General features: G+C 32.8%; 1 protein-coding gene and 1 long non-coding RNA gene across 5 annotated transcripts in view; one reads left to right on the top strand and one right to left on the bottom strand.

Moving 5' to 3' along the window:
- Positions 1–18,912, bottom strand: part of LOC105150229 (RNA-binding Fox protein 1) — a 298,467-nt gene that overhangs the window by 258,186 nt on the left and 21,369 nt on the right. The gene's annotated exons all lie outside the window — the stretch shown is intronic.
- On the top strand, positions 281–17,799 carry LOC147908687 (uncharacterized). Its single transcript, XR_015545887.1, has 4 exons — positions 281–3,928; positions 4,693–4,904; positions 5,507–5,612; positions 10,467–17,799. It is a non-coding gene; the product is annotated as an uncharacterized LOC147908687 (long non-coding RNA).

Raw genomic sequence — 18,912 nt, 5'->3', positions numbered from 1 at the left:
ACCCCACCGTCAGGAGGGTTAATGGACCCACTGGGATGTCTTCGACGATGCGAACGGACTCGCCGCTCGTGAGAATCAGATTTTTCCTTCCGCTGCATGTAGCGGAAGCGTCCTTTTACTTCCGCGACCACGCCAAGAAAACATAATGAACCTGTGTTCGATGGAACAATACATAAGAATTTGAGCCTTCGACAAAGTGACGATCAACTCCTAATGCAACCTAAATTCATTCAAGAAATATATTGAGGAAAATAGATACAAAATTAACTATATAATTAAAGAATAAATGATATTATCTATACTATTATAATAAAATTACATTTATTATAGTGAGAAATTACATTTATTAGTGAGATTGCAATAGCGATACGCTGTTTCATATATTTAAAATAATTTGCTAGCTTCCATTTTAATTACTGCAAAATTTGCTCAACTCTTTTATTTATTTATAAATTCTTCTTGCAAAGTAAACAAAAAATTATTTATAAACAATTTTATAAACTTTATAAATTTATGACTAACTTTATAAACTCTTGTAAAATTATTATTTATTATTGACTAACTTTTTCGAGGTAGTATCAATTTTTCTTTATTCTTATTCTGCATATGTATATTATCTATGTCAATGCAATTAAATTCAATTTTTCACAAATATATTATACATATATTTTTTAGCTTCGTTTTAACGTTATATTGAAACTAATATATATTTGTGTTGATAAAAAATTATTACAAAAATATAAAATTTAAAATATTGTATTTCAAAACCAGTACGAACAATCGCATTTTCGATCAGTTAAAGTACCCACTCTGGATTTTTATAACGTCATAAACTATCCTGTATAACACAAGGTACGGCTGGAAGGAAACAAAGGAAGTCAAGGGTGAAGCAGATAATAGCGCCTGCCCCTTTTTCAAACGAACTCGAAGTACTCCGTAAATTGGATTTAACCAACTGCATTGTGAATTGCCTTGCAATCGATTTTGGGTCCGAACAACGGCAAATGCACTATTTTCTCTACGTTCTATTCAGGCTAAGAAATCACCACGCAAAAACTGATATTGGTATTTTTAATAATGGCTCTTTTTTTCACTCTCTATTTTAATCAGAATAAAATTGCAGTATATTTAATTTAAAATAAATCTACGCTTTTGCAGACTAATATTAAAATAGTAGTATATTATTATAGCGCTGCACTTTCAATTATAATATATTAAAAATTTTACGCGTGGGTATATCTTTATGCATTCTATTATATTAACGATATTTTGGAAAACTCAAAAGAAAATTCTTTTATATCCATCCATTTGTTTTATACTGAATTAATTAAAATTCGTTTCACAATTAATTTCCGTGTGTAAAAGATACTACAATATAAATTCTTTCTGCATCACAAAAATCCTTCTGCATGGAGTATAACACGTCGTATAGTAAATTTCCGGAGAAATAAAACACGGAAGGCATATAATGGATCTGATAATAAAAATAACGTAAGACTAATGTAAAAGATGATCAGATAACGTCGACGAAAGTAATCACGATAATACCACACAATAATTCATAATGCCGTTATGGAGGAGGAATGTTGAATGAAGTAGTTAATAGTTCATAGATAATCATTACTCAGGTACATAATGCAACGAAAATTTTTGTTTATGACTTTGTTTATAAATTACTAAAGTGTATAAAACGCAAGTTGTACATCTTTGAGAATCATGTTAAAAAATGGCTATAACTTTACAACCTTAACTCGTAAGCGTGAAAGATCGTTCCTCAGGGGAAGCGCTAAGTTTGGCGGAAATTCAATCTTCTCGTCGAAACGCGAAGCAATACCAGTTCCGAGTACCAGACTTCGCGATCTAAACGATCAAGTATTCATTTCCAATTACGTTCTCGAAACAAGATGTTACAAGTGTATAGTGGGTCGTAAAGTATAGTCTACATATGCGTAAACATACTCCATACAATGAATGCGCAATCCGCTTGGCAAATTCAATTACAATCTGAGGTACGTACAACTGGTGATTATTATCACTTATAGTCGGTCTGAGAAGTACGCGATTTATTATTGTCATTATATTATTATTACATTCAATTAAAATATAAAATTACTAAAATAAATTTGCATTATGATTCACACAAAACAAATTTTATTTAAATATAATACATTAATTCATATTTAATTCAAAGTTTATTATTATTTTTAAATACTTATTAATAAATCGTTCTCATTCAATTTGCTTGATAAAATATATTCTTTAGTTGTCTATATGTTCATCATCAAAAGGATTGATTATATTTTTCATATTTGATATTCGGTTATATTTATCTATCAAATATGATGAAACATTAATACATTTTTAATATTTTCTTTTTAAAAAAATAATTTTGGTATTAAATTCTAATCGATTAAAAACGTAAATTGACAGCCTATAAATGTTAACAAAAATCATGACAAATGCTTCAGTTAATTAGGTTGTTAGAATTTCAAGAGATACAACAAAGATTCACTTGAGTGAATTTTAAATTAGCATAGATACTCGTTTAACTCGATATTGAAAGAAACAATGGATTTGTATGATATTGTAAATTGAAATTGGTTCTCTAATTTGATATGGAATATTTTGGAATCGTTTATCACAAAATTCGGAAGAAATAATCGCGTTTTCCACTTATAAAAATATTTCTACCACACGTACATTCAGACAGATCGACGGTAATTTGAAAGCGAGCAAAAATAATTACGTCGCTGCAAAATTCATGCGCTGGCGTTATGCGGGTGGATACAACTCTCGGAAACGTCCGCCGCGCACGCACCCTTGCATATTAAATTCCTCTCTGCAAAACCCGCGTATCGTTAACAACGCCGATTCTTTGTCCAAATTAACGAACGCTTATCTGCATTGCGCTCAAAAAACTACCTCCGTCTGCGTGAGCAGTTCTTTCATTTAACGCAAATAAGCTTACTATTTAATTTTGAATATCAAAAAATATATTATAACAAAAACAAGTCTAAATTAAATTTAACACAAATCAAAATAAATGCTATTTGTTAGCGATTTTAACGAAAAATATTTAGAGATAAAATCAATAAAGTTTATTCATTAAAAATAAACATCATTGCATTAAGAATATATTCGATCGAATGTAGTTCAAGTCGAATCTACTATTATAAAAAATGCACGATGTAAAAAATATATGCAGCTCCAGAAAAATAGAGTAAAAAAATTTTTTTTTTCGAAATTCGAAAAAAATAATTTATTGAAGTAAAAAAAATCAGAAAAAGAACTGTAAGGTAACAGAATGTCAATTTAATTCCTGTCACTGCGCTTAGTATTTATTGAAATCTTTATATTTCTATAAATTTCACGAGGATAAAAGAAAGGCAGAATTACGGATTAACGGAATGCGACGGATAAATCACTGGGGCGATCTTCTTGACTGCGATGACGTCAAGTTTTTATCGGGTCAGCTACTCACGAATCGCGGTTTATGCGAAGCACGAGCCGCGATACGTTCGTACAGTACACGGGAGCGAGAAGCCGACGTTGGAGAAACACAGTGCGGGGGTGAGTTAAGGGAATGCACAAAGCCGCTTCTGTCGAGAGGGAATAGAGGCGTTCTCTGTGCTTTCAGACATCGCAGCATTATGCATCGCGTGCACGACAGACCGACAGACCGTCTACTACTAGCAGGACCGTTTGGATCCCGGACCCCGAGACGATTCCCTTCCTCGAACATTCGCCGACTCTTTCGCGGTGTGTACATGGACTCGAATATCTCAGAGAGAAGGATTTACGAGTAGCTCTCTTCGCGTTACGATGAAAACACTGCGTGCAATCGCCTTATCCAGAAAAATAGATCTTTCGGCAGGATTCACAAGGATCATTCACGAGAAAAAGCGAGGCTTTTCTCGTATTGAAGATGGTACGTATAAGCACCGTTACGTTTACATTGAGAACCATACAACACACGTGAATACTAAATTCGGGATAAACTCGACACACCTCGTTGGCCTCAGCTTCGTGACGCTTGCTTGATTCGTGTTGATCTTATCCGTCACTTCTCATTTGCAACAATTGCTTAGTATACCCAATGTATTACGTAAAGATTTTCGGAGTCAGATATATATTTACCTCGAAAGTAATGCTCTGCAGTTTACTGAACAATCATTTCTGATATTTAGTAATAGTGGCCTAAAGGATTAACTTGGCGTGATCGTAACTCCATATAAAAAAATGTGCCATTTTATGCAAAACCTGCGCAGCTTGTTGCAAAAAGTATACGTTCATTATTTTAATCCTTAAGCGCGTTTAATTCACATAATTATTCACGTAAGATCATTACTTTTTATCGCCCCATTATTTGTTATTACGTTTACTAACACAGGAACTAAATTAAAAGCTGATAATCTTATATGAGCTCTAACTTAATATGACGTAATAAAAAAGCATTACACACTTATGACTTCGTGTTACTCGCATGTATTCAGAACAAACGGAGTTTATTACAATCATGTATGCGGTTATTTAGTTATTTAGTTATTTTGCTAATACAAAGCAATTGTAAAAATCAACGTGGTGCACGATGCGAGGCTTTCACACTCATATCTCATTAGGATTATGAAAACGTCGTATAGTTTCAACAAATATTTGGCATAAATATTTTTGCTGGGCGATGTGAACTTTCAGAAATTGCCAACAGCGTCACGAAGCGAAGAAATAAGCGACGTGCGCAATATAGCTGAAAACTCACAACCGATTTTATCGATATGCTCCGAGCAGGAAATTGAGCCAATTCATGTGAGTTCAACTAATCTCGCCTTCGTGAGGAAGAATCCGAAGCGTCTATTTTCTCTTATCCACGTACATGCGCAAACCAGTTAACACGGGCGGGAAAGAAGGTACTTTGTTTTAAGGATCTATTACACGGTCTAGCTTACACGCCATTACACGCTATGTTTTACATGGCCATCCTGCGAAGTAGACGATACTTACTCACGGTTGCCTCGAATAACAGCTTTAAAAAGAAAGCAAAACGTGGCCGAAACAGAAGCACACACGTAAAAATTCAATTTATTTTTCATAGCTCGTAAGTAAGTTTCGAACAGAAGAGAACAGCGAGTTTCTTAAAGGAAGAATAGTAAATTGCTATTCTCTATTTAAACACTTCCATAAAGTTGCAGCACATTCGAGCTCTAAATTACGATAATTTCATTATACATACGCGTTCGTTTTGAATTGAAGAAGAAGACATCTGATAATTTATGATCGACGTGTGAAAAAAAAATCAGATCCATCGTAAGGCAAATGCGTTATTACATTAATGTTATGTAACATGGCAATCAAAGTTTTATGAAACAGTCTTCTCTCCTCTCGTTTCTTGAAAAGACTACTGACGTTTTCATTACTCTCTATACTTCATCAAGCAAATATAACTACGGTATATTACATCAATTAAATATCAAGAGAATCTCATTAACTCACTGAGTTTACGTTCTGACAGCTAATTACTATCAGTGCAATGGTGCAGCTGCAGTTCGATTATCACCACCGTTGGAGAAACGGTTTCGGTTTATCCGAAGCTCGAAGAGAACTCCTCTCACAACTCGGTGAGTATCGGTCGTATATGCAAGCAATAAATTCCCGAGCAAAAGGAATCTTTTGTTCGCTTCCCGCCGCGATGCCGAGCCGGAAGACGCAGATTTTTCTGCTGCGTCTGGCGGTTCCTCTCCTCCCACTCTCTCTCTTTTATTCTCTATTTTACTCTTTACTAATGGGGAGACATAATCATTAAATTGCACTTTCATTGGTTGGTGGCGACAGCCAAGGAAATGTCAATGATATAAAACCGAACTGTATAGCAGCGAACAATAAAAGCTCATAATCTGTGAAAAGCTCGTTGAAATGTCTAACGACATGTCTACGGATTCAATTCGTAAAATGCCGGCAGAGATTTATATCATTTGGCACGAAGTAACGACAAATAAATGTAAAAATCTCATAAAGCTGCTTGCACTCGCATATCTGAAGTCTCAATCATACATAAAAGACAGATACTATATTCGCATTAAAAAGTATATACTTACATGGTATTAAATAACATCATAATGTTTTTTCTTATAACGAGAACGTATAAAACATCACGTAACGATACTCGATTACGGTTGTCATAAAAATTGCGTTCAAAATTGTCAATTTTTTTGTTGATAAAAATAATGTAGAAAATATTGCAATCTAATTTTATTAACTATATTAGCTATAAACATGCCAACATAATCATATGGCATATCTACATATGTAATACATTATTACATATGTAATACATATGGATATAGTATAGAACAAGTTTAAATTTTTTTATATATTAAAAATATTTTGTATATAACAGTAAATACGGTTGAACTTTATGTATTTGTATATATTATATATTCAGTTATTTATATATATATATATATATATATATATATATATTAGGTGTTGGAATTAATTCGTAGCGTTTTACAAGTGATGGGAAGTACTTTCATTAATGTATTTTTTAATGCTCATGTGAAATAAATAACATTCTTTCATTAAAAACGCTACGAATTAATTCCAACACCTAATATATATATATATATATATATATATAAAACATCCAAAATGTAGACATAAGATGTCTGAAGATGCTTTAAGACATCTTATAATATGATGCTTAAAGCAATCTTTAAGATGTCTTTAAGACATCTTATATCATATTATATTATATTATATTATTATTACATCGTATTATAATGCATATTTATACAGCCTCTTTTATTTATCGTTAGTACGATAACACTTTTCAACTGAAAAATTAAGAAAAACGCTAAGTCGATTACGGTAGAACTGCTAAAACCGATTTCACTGTAATAACGTAAGTGCTGCAAGGCATGAAGCCGTTATCATTTGCCCTTATCACTCATATCGGCGGTACTCGATTGCGGCGGTCTTTCCCAGATCGTCGGAGAAATTTAATTTCCAAGTTTGTCGGCCCTTCTCACGCGCGTGTCAATTATTGCGACGAAAATCTCATTATCTTGCACCATTAATATCTACGATAGCGAGGAACGGTATGGTTGTTCCCCTTTTTAATAGAAATGAATCTCGCTCGAGGGACAAGCCCAAGAATCGTCGGTTCGATGAACGATAGTCCGCGCGCGAACTATAATGCATCTATGTCGTAGCTCAAATATCTGTGAAAAAACTATAGATGTATGTGAAGATCGATCAAAATGTTAATACATGTATCTAAACGATCGATCTCTCAGCTATCTCGATGGTTTACGATTTGTATCGAGTATGTTTACATAAAACGTAATAATACAGGAAAGTTTTCCAAACCACGGACAATATCGATTTTTCGACACAGTCAAAACACACAGCCATTTCGACGAAGTGCACTCAAACATATAGATTCATCTATCGTAAATTCTGATATAACGTCCAAGAATTACGAATCGCGAACTATCGACAAGAAGAGCCAATCGAGTTCTATCCTAACTGCTTTCAAAAGGATCTCCTCTCAGAATGAAAAAGTTCCGCGTCAAGGGGAGCTCGTTCCATCTTCACTCGCAAGGTTCATCCTTCCCATTCTTCAGACTTTTGTCGAGTGATTGTATTGATTCGCCTACTAAGGAAAGATAAGACTTCATAGCAGCTTCGTAACAAACAAGAGCCGTTAAATCGAAAAGATGCCAATTCGAAAAAGTTCTGCAAACGTTATCTTCAACTGAGAAACTCGCAAGAGTGTGCTTTGATCGAACTTTCTCACTTGGTTATTAATTTCTCACTATTTATTTCTTATTGAAGCATGTGTTATTAGATGAAGAGATAAATCAAAAGAAATTAAATAATTTAAGTAAAGTTATTAATATATTGCGTGCAACAATTTAAATTTTTTTTAATTTAAACATATGGTGAACTGGATATCATAAACAACAATAAGATGTAGGTATTGGAAGCTAAATTCGCGAGACGAAAGCAAACAAATCAAAGGAATCTTGAGTGGCTGCTCTGCGAGACAGAAAACTTTCGAGGTTGGTAAAGTCTGTTCAATCTGCACTTATTACGGAAGCCTCTTCTCTCTCGTGGAACAGCCGAGCAAAGTGCTTGTAAGGTCGCTGACAGCAAGGTGGAACCAGAGTTTGTAATCACGAGACAACAAAAAGGAAAGCCAAGATGGAAGGTGGTACACAATTATAGAGAAGAAAAAAAGAAGCTAAGAAGGATGATACGAGAAAAAATATAACGTGGTACTTGACTTTGTCTAACCGTCCCTCGTCAGTTATTATGGCTGGTGAATAATCAATCGAAAATCCATTTGAGTTTAATACGGAATCCAAAGATATGTATACGTCATTACTATATAATTTTTTTAAAAGAGATATTCTTAATTTAAAATTACTAACACATTCGCATTGCGAGTTTTTTACGCTCTATTCTATTGTCATCAAAATATTAAACTGAATATTAGAATGCTTAGTTAATTTAAAATGCATGTACATTTTTTCTATAATTTTTTAGCTCTTAATAATTGAAGATTTTCTTATTAAAAAGAGAGAGAAAATAAAATGATAATTAACAATTCCAAAAAATTTTCTTTAAATCGACATTTTCGAATAATAATTTATATTCAATTTATTATAGATACGTTAAATTTTATTATTATAAAGTTTAATATAGTTTACTCATTTACTCAGATATTGACAATCTTCAAAACATGTTATATATATAATATATCCTTATATTATATAATATATCTCTCTTGTAATATGAGAGCAAATAGATACCTTACCACGATAACAATTTCACCCATCAGAAACTGCATAAACTATGTATATAATAGAGATTATATAATCACATATATAAATATATATATATATATATATATATATAATATTAAAACAAATACATCAAAACATAATATGTATCAAATTCTAAACATATTTAATTTAAAATTAAACGATGCAGGGATAATATCTAAATCTATAATATCTTGCAATTCACAGAATTATATTAATTTGGACACAAATGGCCCCATATTTTTGTAAGGTTAAAGAAAATAAAAAAATTTTACGAATATACATATCTTTCGTATTCGAAATGTTCGAAATGTTTCTCCTTTTTCGGCATTTAAGCGCTCGATAGCAATATAAAACTGATCGGTCGAATTCCGCATAGCAATATCTCGACTGCAACGTCCGCAATATTGCAGTCGATCTGTCGTCGCGTAGCAACACCGGAGAAAACTGTTCGGTACCAAGGCAGCGGCAAGAAAGAACCGACAAACGTATCGGTGTCTCGAGGAAAAATCGTCACTCGCCTTTCCAATTACGGGACACTACATCACGAACAGCTTTCTACGAAGCTCCCGGAGGGACATGTGTCCTCCTTTAAGAGATCTGTATCTTCAAAGTGATCTATACCGAGTGATCTAGCACGAGTTCGTCTACTCGCCAGTAGTCGTCCGACTTATCTTCTTAAAGTACTTTTCGAGCTCTCACATCATGTATCACGCGATATTGCGTTCGTGAAAGATACAAGTTAATTTCCGCATTCTTGTTCTTTTTCTAGTAGAAATTACTGTTAGATATGTATTTTAATACAAGAGAAAGATTACGATTTGCAAACTTGCATTGTAAATGCAAAAGAAATATATCGTTTATAACACATTATAAAATATTATTAATATAATGATATTTTAAAATCAAAATAATCAGTCTGTTTTAAATAGAAGTTAAATTTTATATTAAAATAATTATAATAAGTTGCAATGTATTAGGTGTTGGAATTAATTCGTAGCGTTTTACAAGTGATGGGAAGTACTTTCATTAATGTATTTTTTAATGCTCATGTGAAATAAATAACATTCTTTCATTAAAAAACGCTACGAATTAATTCCAACACCTAATAATTATACTGTAGAATACTTTAAAAGTCTGTTTCTAATTTTTTTAATTTTTGTAATTTTCGTAAATATACATAAGATTGCGTTTTATAACATCGTTCAATTAGTAATTTCTATTTTTCCATAAATCTTGTTCATTTTTTAGACCTATATTATATCCTTTTTTTTTATCTATATATTATATCCTTTAAAAAATTAAACATCCGTAGATCAACAGCTTATATATGACATTTGCATGACAGTATCTGTAATTCGATAATCTTCTGAGAAATGTCAATCATTGACTTAAGCTGATCACAATGTCGCATGGCGACTAGATTATCTCGTCGACAATACACCTTGCCTTAACACATGCGACAGAGAAGGAGAATATGGATTAATGTACGATTAGGATATGCGCACACATATTAACATTGCACACGAGACGCTTTAATTAAGTACGCGACATATGAACAAGCATGTATGCGTATGCAACTAACACGCACGATGTGAGACATTACAAAACATCGTGTCTTTTCTTAACGAAGCCAATCTTTAGGTTCATCCCAGGGTCAAACGAGATAGGACGTGCTTCGACGAACGTCGTAGACACGGAACAAGATGGTCGATACGATTGATTCATGAACCGAAGAAAGCCGCAAGAGAGTGTCCACCACAAACCGCCAAACATTCGAGAAAGTTTACAGTTCCAAATGGAATATCTATGTTGGATCGCAGAGTGTTAAACTTACAATTAACACTCTGGAAAACAATTAATCACAAGTTCTTGTCCTTTTCAGCTGCAAAGTAATACAGTGGCTATTAAAATATCAAATCAATCAGATCAAGTGCATGTGTGTGCTTGAATTTGTAATTTTTAATAAATATACATTTTTGCTGACACTTTATTTAATAACAATTTATTAATCCTTTAATTAGTAATTTATTAATAATTTGTTCTCATATAATGTAATTAAAAATTATTATGAGTTTCTGATATTATAATAATGTAGTGAAATTCTGGAATTAGTCATTATTTAGAGAATATTTCCCAAATGAAATATCGATTTTGCTAATACTCTACTAGAGAGAGACGCGCATTTCCTATCCGCACATCTCTCATAACTAATAACAGATTGCAACTCGGGAGATACACCGACCACAAAGCGAATTCCATATCTGATCCCAGTGCGAAATCTTAATCTGTATTCGAGGAGAGAATATTGGTATTCGTGGGCGAATAGCGCTCGATAGTATCATTGTAACCCTGGCATTATAACTAGCCGCTTTAGAGCATTCTGCGTCGAACGAGATGCTGCGACATGCATCTGGGTTGAGCATGCATCCGGATTAACGATACGATGGATGCGCATAATGACGGAAATGTGCAAAATGTCTGCACGGAAAAAAAAAACAGGAACAGGAACAGAAATTGAAATATATTGTGATTTGCCATTCGAATGGCAAGAAAAGAGGAAAGGATTCGTGAAACGTTGAAATTGCATGTCTTGCCGCGTTGGATTCGAATATTGCAGAAACTACATTTTTCTTATAGACAGCAGCTGACAAAATCTCTTTAAAGGATTTCACTAAAATATTTTTCACGCGTGCGTGCATCTTGCATTGAAGGCATACGATGCTTCAAGATTGCAATGATTAAATTATATACTAGAGCTCTGCATTTGTTCGTTTATTTAAAAATCAAGGATCATCTGATTATAATTCTATCTAAATAAATTAACTAGACAAATAATACAAGCATGCAGGATCATTTTTATATTTTAAGAACTAATTGTAATAGAATTTTATTAGATGGTGGATTCTTAAAAAGGTTGGATGATTAAAAGAAAGAATTTTAGTGCTAACTAGCGATTGTTAAAAGCTGCTTACACAAAATCTATTAAAAAATTAGCTTAGCTAGTCATAAGTATGACAAGCCCGCCGAGTATAATAAGGCATATTAACGAGGATGCTTCTCTCATGCAACCCCGTAAGAACAAGGAATCTCTGTCTTCCAGGAAATTCTGCAGGGGTAGATCGCGCGCTGGAAAGGTTGCTTAAAGGGAACTCGACCCATAAATTCCAGCAGCCCCCTACGGGCTGAACGGTAATTGCTCGTTTCCCTGACTGACTAGTCCCAAGGCACATGAAACCGTCACTGACCCATTGTGACCAGAGGACGCATAGAATCTAACTGCATTGTGGATAATATGCGCGGCTAATACGACGGCGAATACGGCATTAACACAGTTTTGCCCGGCGGGGACGAACCGCAAATTACAGCCTTTGTCGATATCAAACAATTGCAGAGAATTCAACTATCTATCAATTAAAAATCAGAAATAAATCGCGCTATGAAGTACAAGTTAAAATAATTAAGATACTTTTTGCTTGATAGATAAAAACACTAGATATTTATTTTTCTATAAATCGCGCACACAAACATCATAATAAAATTTATTCTAAAACTGCATGTATTCTAAAACTACAATACATTAATCCGTGCGATATAATATATTCATTAAAATATAAATTTTTAATTTATCAAAGTTTTAATAATTTTATCATCACTTTTTGCTTGTATAGAAATCGATACAGTTTACCTACGAAACGAAATTTCTCAGGTTGCATTCGCTCGGTGTTTCGACATTCATGAACGCATTCGGTACTTCTATAATCCCGTGAGAGCGTGTTTTAAAATTTTTTTCAACTTGTGATTAAAATATTCCACGTTCAAACGAACGTGTTGTTCATCGTGCCAATTTTTCTTTTTTTTTTTCACACGATTTTTAGCTAAACATTATCCAATATTCGATGCGGTTCTAGATGCTTAAATTCAACGTAAAATATTTCAATACGTATTCCGTCCATTTATTTATTTCGGTAAACAACATCTCGGTTTATGTACGAAAATATGATGATCTTTTATTGTGATTTCGTATTCATATGCAAGCAGATTTAAGTTTAATTAAGTTTTGGATAATATAAGTTTATTACGTTTATCATCGCGTCGGAACTCTTGCACATTAATGAAATTTGCATGCTAATGAAAGTCTTATAAGAAGATCAGGATTATTAAAATATGTCCAAATTATTAAACGCTGTGCTTACTGTAACATGCGACAACTTCATTAAACGCACATTTGTTAAATGAGTGTCAAGAGCTCGTTTTTAAAAGAGGAGTTCCTGAAATTTTTTATGATAGTTCAATTCCTCTCAAAGTTTTTTGTGATTATTAAATTCCTCTTACGCTATATTTACATTATTACATTATAGCGTATCTTCCAAGTAAATTTTTGATTCATTGATGCTAGCTAATGCAGCTTGCAATATGCATCCTAACTGCATTGTACGCAATCTGCCGCGAGCAATACGACACACGATAAACACGTAGGTGAACTCTCGATGCATTAACACAGTTTTGCCCCGTGAGAGTAGTCGCTCTGAATTCTCCCGCCTGTGTGTCAACCAACATAACATACGACCAACTACTTTAACAGAATTCATGCGCGACGCACTCCCAATAAACTGATTATCTATTGATTGTTAATGCGACGCGAATATCAATTTTCGGAGTCATTATTTCAGAAAACACAACTATGAACGAACAGATGCATTATCGGTTGCATTTTTATTCCCATTCGTATAATATTTCATCTCGGGATAGAGAATTAACCCCTTCACTCGCTTACCTGGCTTTATAAATCTCCCTCTTTTTCCATAAATCAATCGTTTAATTTATAGACCAATATGAAAATAGGATAAAATTAAATTTTGTTAAATTGCTAAAACTGATTTATCAAAAATAGCACGGTAATCAGCTTGAATAAAGTGACTTAAGGATATATCAGGCATTGTCTTGTATCTCTGCAAGAAATAATTGAAATTGAAAATTTATATATTTTCCGTATAAAAATAAATGTTATATACATATGAAATAATTTAATAAGGTCAATATTTATATTTAACAATTTTATAGTTCAAATAAAAAATTTCTCATTTTACTTTAATTATTTTTACTTTTACTTTTACCTTAATTACTTTTACTTTTCGATAAATATTTATCTAAATCTTATTACAAATCATCGTCAAATTTTTGTATTATTTTCAAATACAATTTTGAAAAACCTTAAATTTTTTATAATCTTTTCATTTTATTAAAAAATATTTTACTAATATATGTAGATACGAATATTATTTATTAATATATGTAGAACGTGAATAATCTAGATACAGTGCGATTCATAAAATCTCGACTAAAATATTTTTCACAAAATATTTTTCTTGTAGTATCATCATGAATTTTCTCCATGAAAAACATTCGAGATGTGTTCCACTTCAAGATGTGACTTTGAGAAATATCTCACGTAAAGAGGGCTACGCGCCAAAGCAGCTTTTACGTTTCTAATAAAAGCGACCCTTACACATTCTGCTGCGTCATCGCACTTTTTTTTTCACTCATTCACATCGCTGGGTGTTTTTATATCGAGTTTTCATGTCAAGCCAGTACATGGAAAAATCAACACGCGCCGACCAAAAGCAACAGCAGAAACCACGGCGACAACTTTATCCAACAATGTTGCAGGTGATATAATTGCATACCGCGTCCAATTCACTAATGGCCCGTGCATAGAGGACGATTCCTCGCTCGCTGCTTTTACGCATTCATCCAGCAACGGTTACACCATTATTAACCCAGTTCGTTACTATGATGTCGATGATGGATTGCCCCCAACCATGCCCCCGGAATGATTCATCGTTATCGACGAGTTTGACATGATCTATCGAGATTAACGATCATCCCATTGGGCTCGACTGTTATTCAATGATCTTTGTTGACGATGATTCTCGTATGCAACGTGTCGATGGACAGTGAGAATGACATGGGCTCAGATTTTTTTATATTCAATAATAACAATATTCGAAAAGAATATACTGTAGTAAATAAAAATAAATTATTGAATAAATAAAATCACAAAATCGTTTCTTTATTTAAAAAATGACACAATGTAAAAAGTAAACTTTTCAAAAAATTCAAAAAATATTATGATCTCTTTAAAAACTTTAAAAATGACGAAAACACTATTTAGTGAACACTGTAAAGTTAAGTTATATTAATTTATTTCTGATGATTAATAAAGTAATCTTTATCAATGACTAATTTATTAATAGCTAACTCGTTCATAGTAATAATTCAAAAATCACATCTTGTTTTGAGCTGTGTTACTTTTGAAGTAAAAGATCATATGCAACAGATAGTAATTAATTATAATTAGAAAAACACATTTATTAATAGCACGGTTATAAAAAGTTTCATTTTTCTAATATTTCTAAGATTGGCTAACACTAAATAGAAATTATCAGATTCCTGTATTTCTCCTTTTCTTTATTTTTTCCAATTTATCGCGTTACTCTATAAAAACACGAATTATTTTTACATAGCCGGAAACGCGCTTTTTTTATTGAGCTTTTCTATCTTACTTATTACATAAAAAAATAAATAATTTCCTTCCAGCGCAACTCGAATAAGGAAAAACATTTCGAATCAAAAATACAAAAAACTCTAATCTTTCAATCTAATAAAGAGAAAACTTTTACAGCAACTCTCGACTTTTATGTAACGATTTTAAAGAAGTTTCGCAAGTCTATCTGTTGTCACGCGCTACCTCAATCTTCCTTTTCCGTTTTTTTTTCTTTTCTATTCATTTGTTGAATATCCGCTCGTGCACCGTTCTAGCTTGTTCAGCTAATCTTTCTCTAACCTCGCGGGTTCTTCTTTTATCGCCGGACCTTGACTGTAAAATATCGGCCTCCCTTATTCTTCTATACCTCCCCCCAACCCCATTACATTTTCGACGCGCACTGACGCGACGTCAGCGGACGTGATAGCGGAAAAAGTCGCGTGATAGCGATGCATCGCGATTAATTCCGTTTCACGTGATCGCACAACACAATAGAGCACAGTCGATGTATCGCGGAAAATAAATGCGCGCGCGGCAATTTCGATCGTTATACAACGATCAATCGCCGTAAAACGCTTCCCGTTAATCGGCCCGAGTAAACGACTTTTACATACGTGTGTATCAAAATTGCCATGTCACAGCTACACAAATATCTCAACTAGAAATATTCCATATCGTCTCTCCGCTCCAATATTATACTTGCAAATTTCTGCCACTCATAAACATCCATATGCAAAAAAAAAAATAATGAAATAATATTAAAAAAATGTTAGATTATTCAATTTTTTAAATTTTCTAACACATTTTGCTGTGACATATCCAAATACGATCACGAAGCGAGACAACTTTTTATCGAGTCCAAAAGTGTCCCTCGTGTTTTTTTTTCGACGTATAAAAAATTTTTATATCTAAACGTGATCGGGATAGAGTTAATCGCGTTCCCGATATGCCGCAGCCAATTGTATATGCGCTTCTCGTTTTTCACAAACACTCGTGTCCTATCCTCGCTTTACGACGCATGCAGGGCCCGTTTTGCATTTACACGCCTTGGTTAGAGCCACGGACAGAACCGAGCGGGCCGATATGTGACGATAGATACGATCGGCGGCCTTGAGCGTATGCAAACTCACGTAAAACGAATGAAATCATCCGCATGCAATTCCGCGTCGCGCATTCGTAAAGCGGTGTGGCGGCACGTGGGTGGCCATCGATCCCGCCAATCTCGTATATATCGCTGCTGGTCGGTCTCTCCTCTTCGTCAGCGTTCGAAATTAATTGAATGGAGCTCTAATAACCGACGAGAATTATTAATCGGCCGGACTGTGGCTGAGATCGCGAATTGCACGCAGCAATGTTACATTCTACGACTACACGCCCGGCAGGAGGTAGCTTATTGGAATTGTCTCGCTAATCTCGCTATCACTAATCGTGATTTTACATTTCAAATGTATTTGCGTGTTTATAATCTCACGTATAAAAATATCATATATTATTATAAAGTATATTGTAATATTAAATCGTATGTTTTTTTAAAATATCATTTAAGAGAATATGGATGAGGAAAGAATAATTTTGCAAAAGTATCTAAAAATTTAGCTACATGGATCTGAAAATTATTTAGTTGAATTATCTAAATAACGTAAACAGCTTCAAGCTGTTTGCTAAAATGCTCACATTTTTTAGCATTGCTCTTATTATGCTTGAGTTTCTTAATAATTAGATGATACAACAAAATTATTTTCGAATCTAACTAAATTTTTTAGGTACCTACTTTAACAATCTTTCCATGTTTATATAGTAATAAAATTTACACTTTACTATGCCTGAGTCTCTATTCTTTATTGCAATTATAATCGTATTGCAACGAGAAAAAAATAATATTTATATGACTAGTTTCAATAATGAAACCTTTTAATTGCAAATTAAATAAATGAAGACTATAGGCCGCATTTTGCGTCTGTCATGATTTGCGAATTATTGTATACCGTATCGAATATCCATTAATGTATTTTTGGCACATAAACCTCTGTCGGCGAAAAGTACACAACGCGAAACACAGTTTTAAACTTTTTGCGAAAGAACCATTAATAAAAAGCTTATTATATACAGTGCGATCCCTCCAGTTAAAAATTTAGCTTTACCTTGGCTATTGTTGCCTTTATCAGAATACAATTATCTCCCAATATATAAATGAATATCCAAAAATAATTTCTATAACTAATAAAATGTGAACAATAGCTATTAATAAATAAATAAATATAAATATTTCGAAATAAATTGAGAAAATTATTCAATATATCTGTCAAAATGTCAATTCTTATAAAATTCGATGATTGTATGATGCCGCTGGGTAATTTAATTCATTACGTTCTCGAAACCAAAATGATAACTGTGAATAAAATAAAAAGTTGTTATAATGTCCTAAAAAAATATTACATCTAATTAATATACATTAAATATTATATACATAATTAACGTACATTAATTTAATATATTTGATAATATATATAAATGGTAATAATTGCAACGTTAATATCTTTAGAAAAACAAATTTTCTATCTTTTATAATTATGGTCTTTAATAGATGATATCAATTTGAATTATGAAGTATCTAATTCCTCATTTATCAAACATAATAATAGTAGCTGAAAAGACAATATTGTCGTGACGAATCGCGTCTAAATCGAGATTCTGACAACGCACCTATTTACAGCCGATAGAATTACACGTACTACATTCCCATCTGTTTATTTAATGCATGTGAATGACCTATTAGACGCAAGTGTTCTACAAACGAAGTGAATGGTCGCATGTACATTGTACATATTTGTGAATGGCATACTTATGAATGAAATATGTGATTTTATAAATGATTAGTTTCAGAGACCGGTGTTTTAACGACATTTCATGGCAACTTTCAACGCGCTAGATTTTAATGCACTTTTTTACACGATACTATGATAGGAACTTTCGAATCCTTGCATCATGATTTATTACCTCTTCTGAAAAAAACGATCGAGTAAACGTAGTTTAACGTGTAATTTTCCTAGCAATTTTCTTCGGTATTAATTCTCTCATTACTGCGAGCTCTCTTTTACAGCCTTTTTATAAAATCGTCCATAAATAAAAAATTTGTAATCAAATATTATATTAAAATATAATCTCGGATTGATAAAATATCCAAATTTATTTTGCACTTGTATTTACTAATTAATACTCACTTGTACTAATTAAACGTTAATAATTAAAAAGTTAAGGAATTGTGCAAAGTAATATTTGTATTCATGAGCAATAGAGTTTATACTCTATTTTTCTTCTATTTCCTTTTCCAATGCAGTCATACATAAAAGCTATGTATTTTATTGCAAGATATTTCGATATATTTATTATCAAATTCTAGCACTAAATATTAATGCTGCCTTTCGTTACATGAATATGCAATTTCATCGTACTGTATATTCGAGTGAAATTTACTTAGTATTTGCCAAATGAAAGTTACACAGATGCTTGAGAATTCAAATCTCGTCTCTGCAACCTGTCGAT

Source organism: Acromyrmex echinatior, chromosome 8 (assembly GCF_024713525.1).
Source record: "Acromyrmex echinatior isolate Ae372 chromosome 8, ASM2471352v2, whole genome shotgun sequence".
Classification (NCBI taxonomy): Eukaryota; Metazoa; Arthropoda; class Insecta; order Hymenoptera; family Formicidae; genus Acromyrmex; species Acromyrmex echinatior.
Note: the sequence above shows the minus strand (reverse complement) of the source record. Positions and strands in the feature narration are given on the sequence as shown.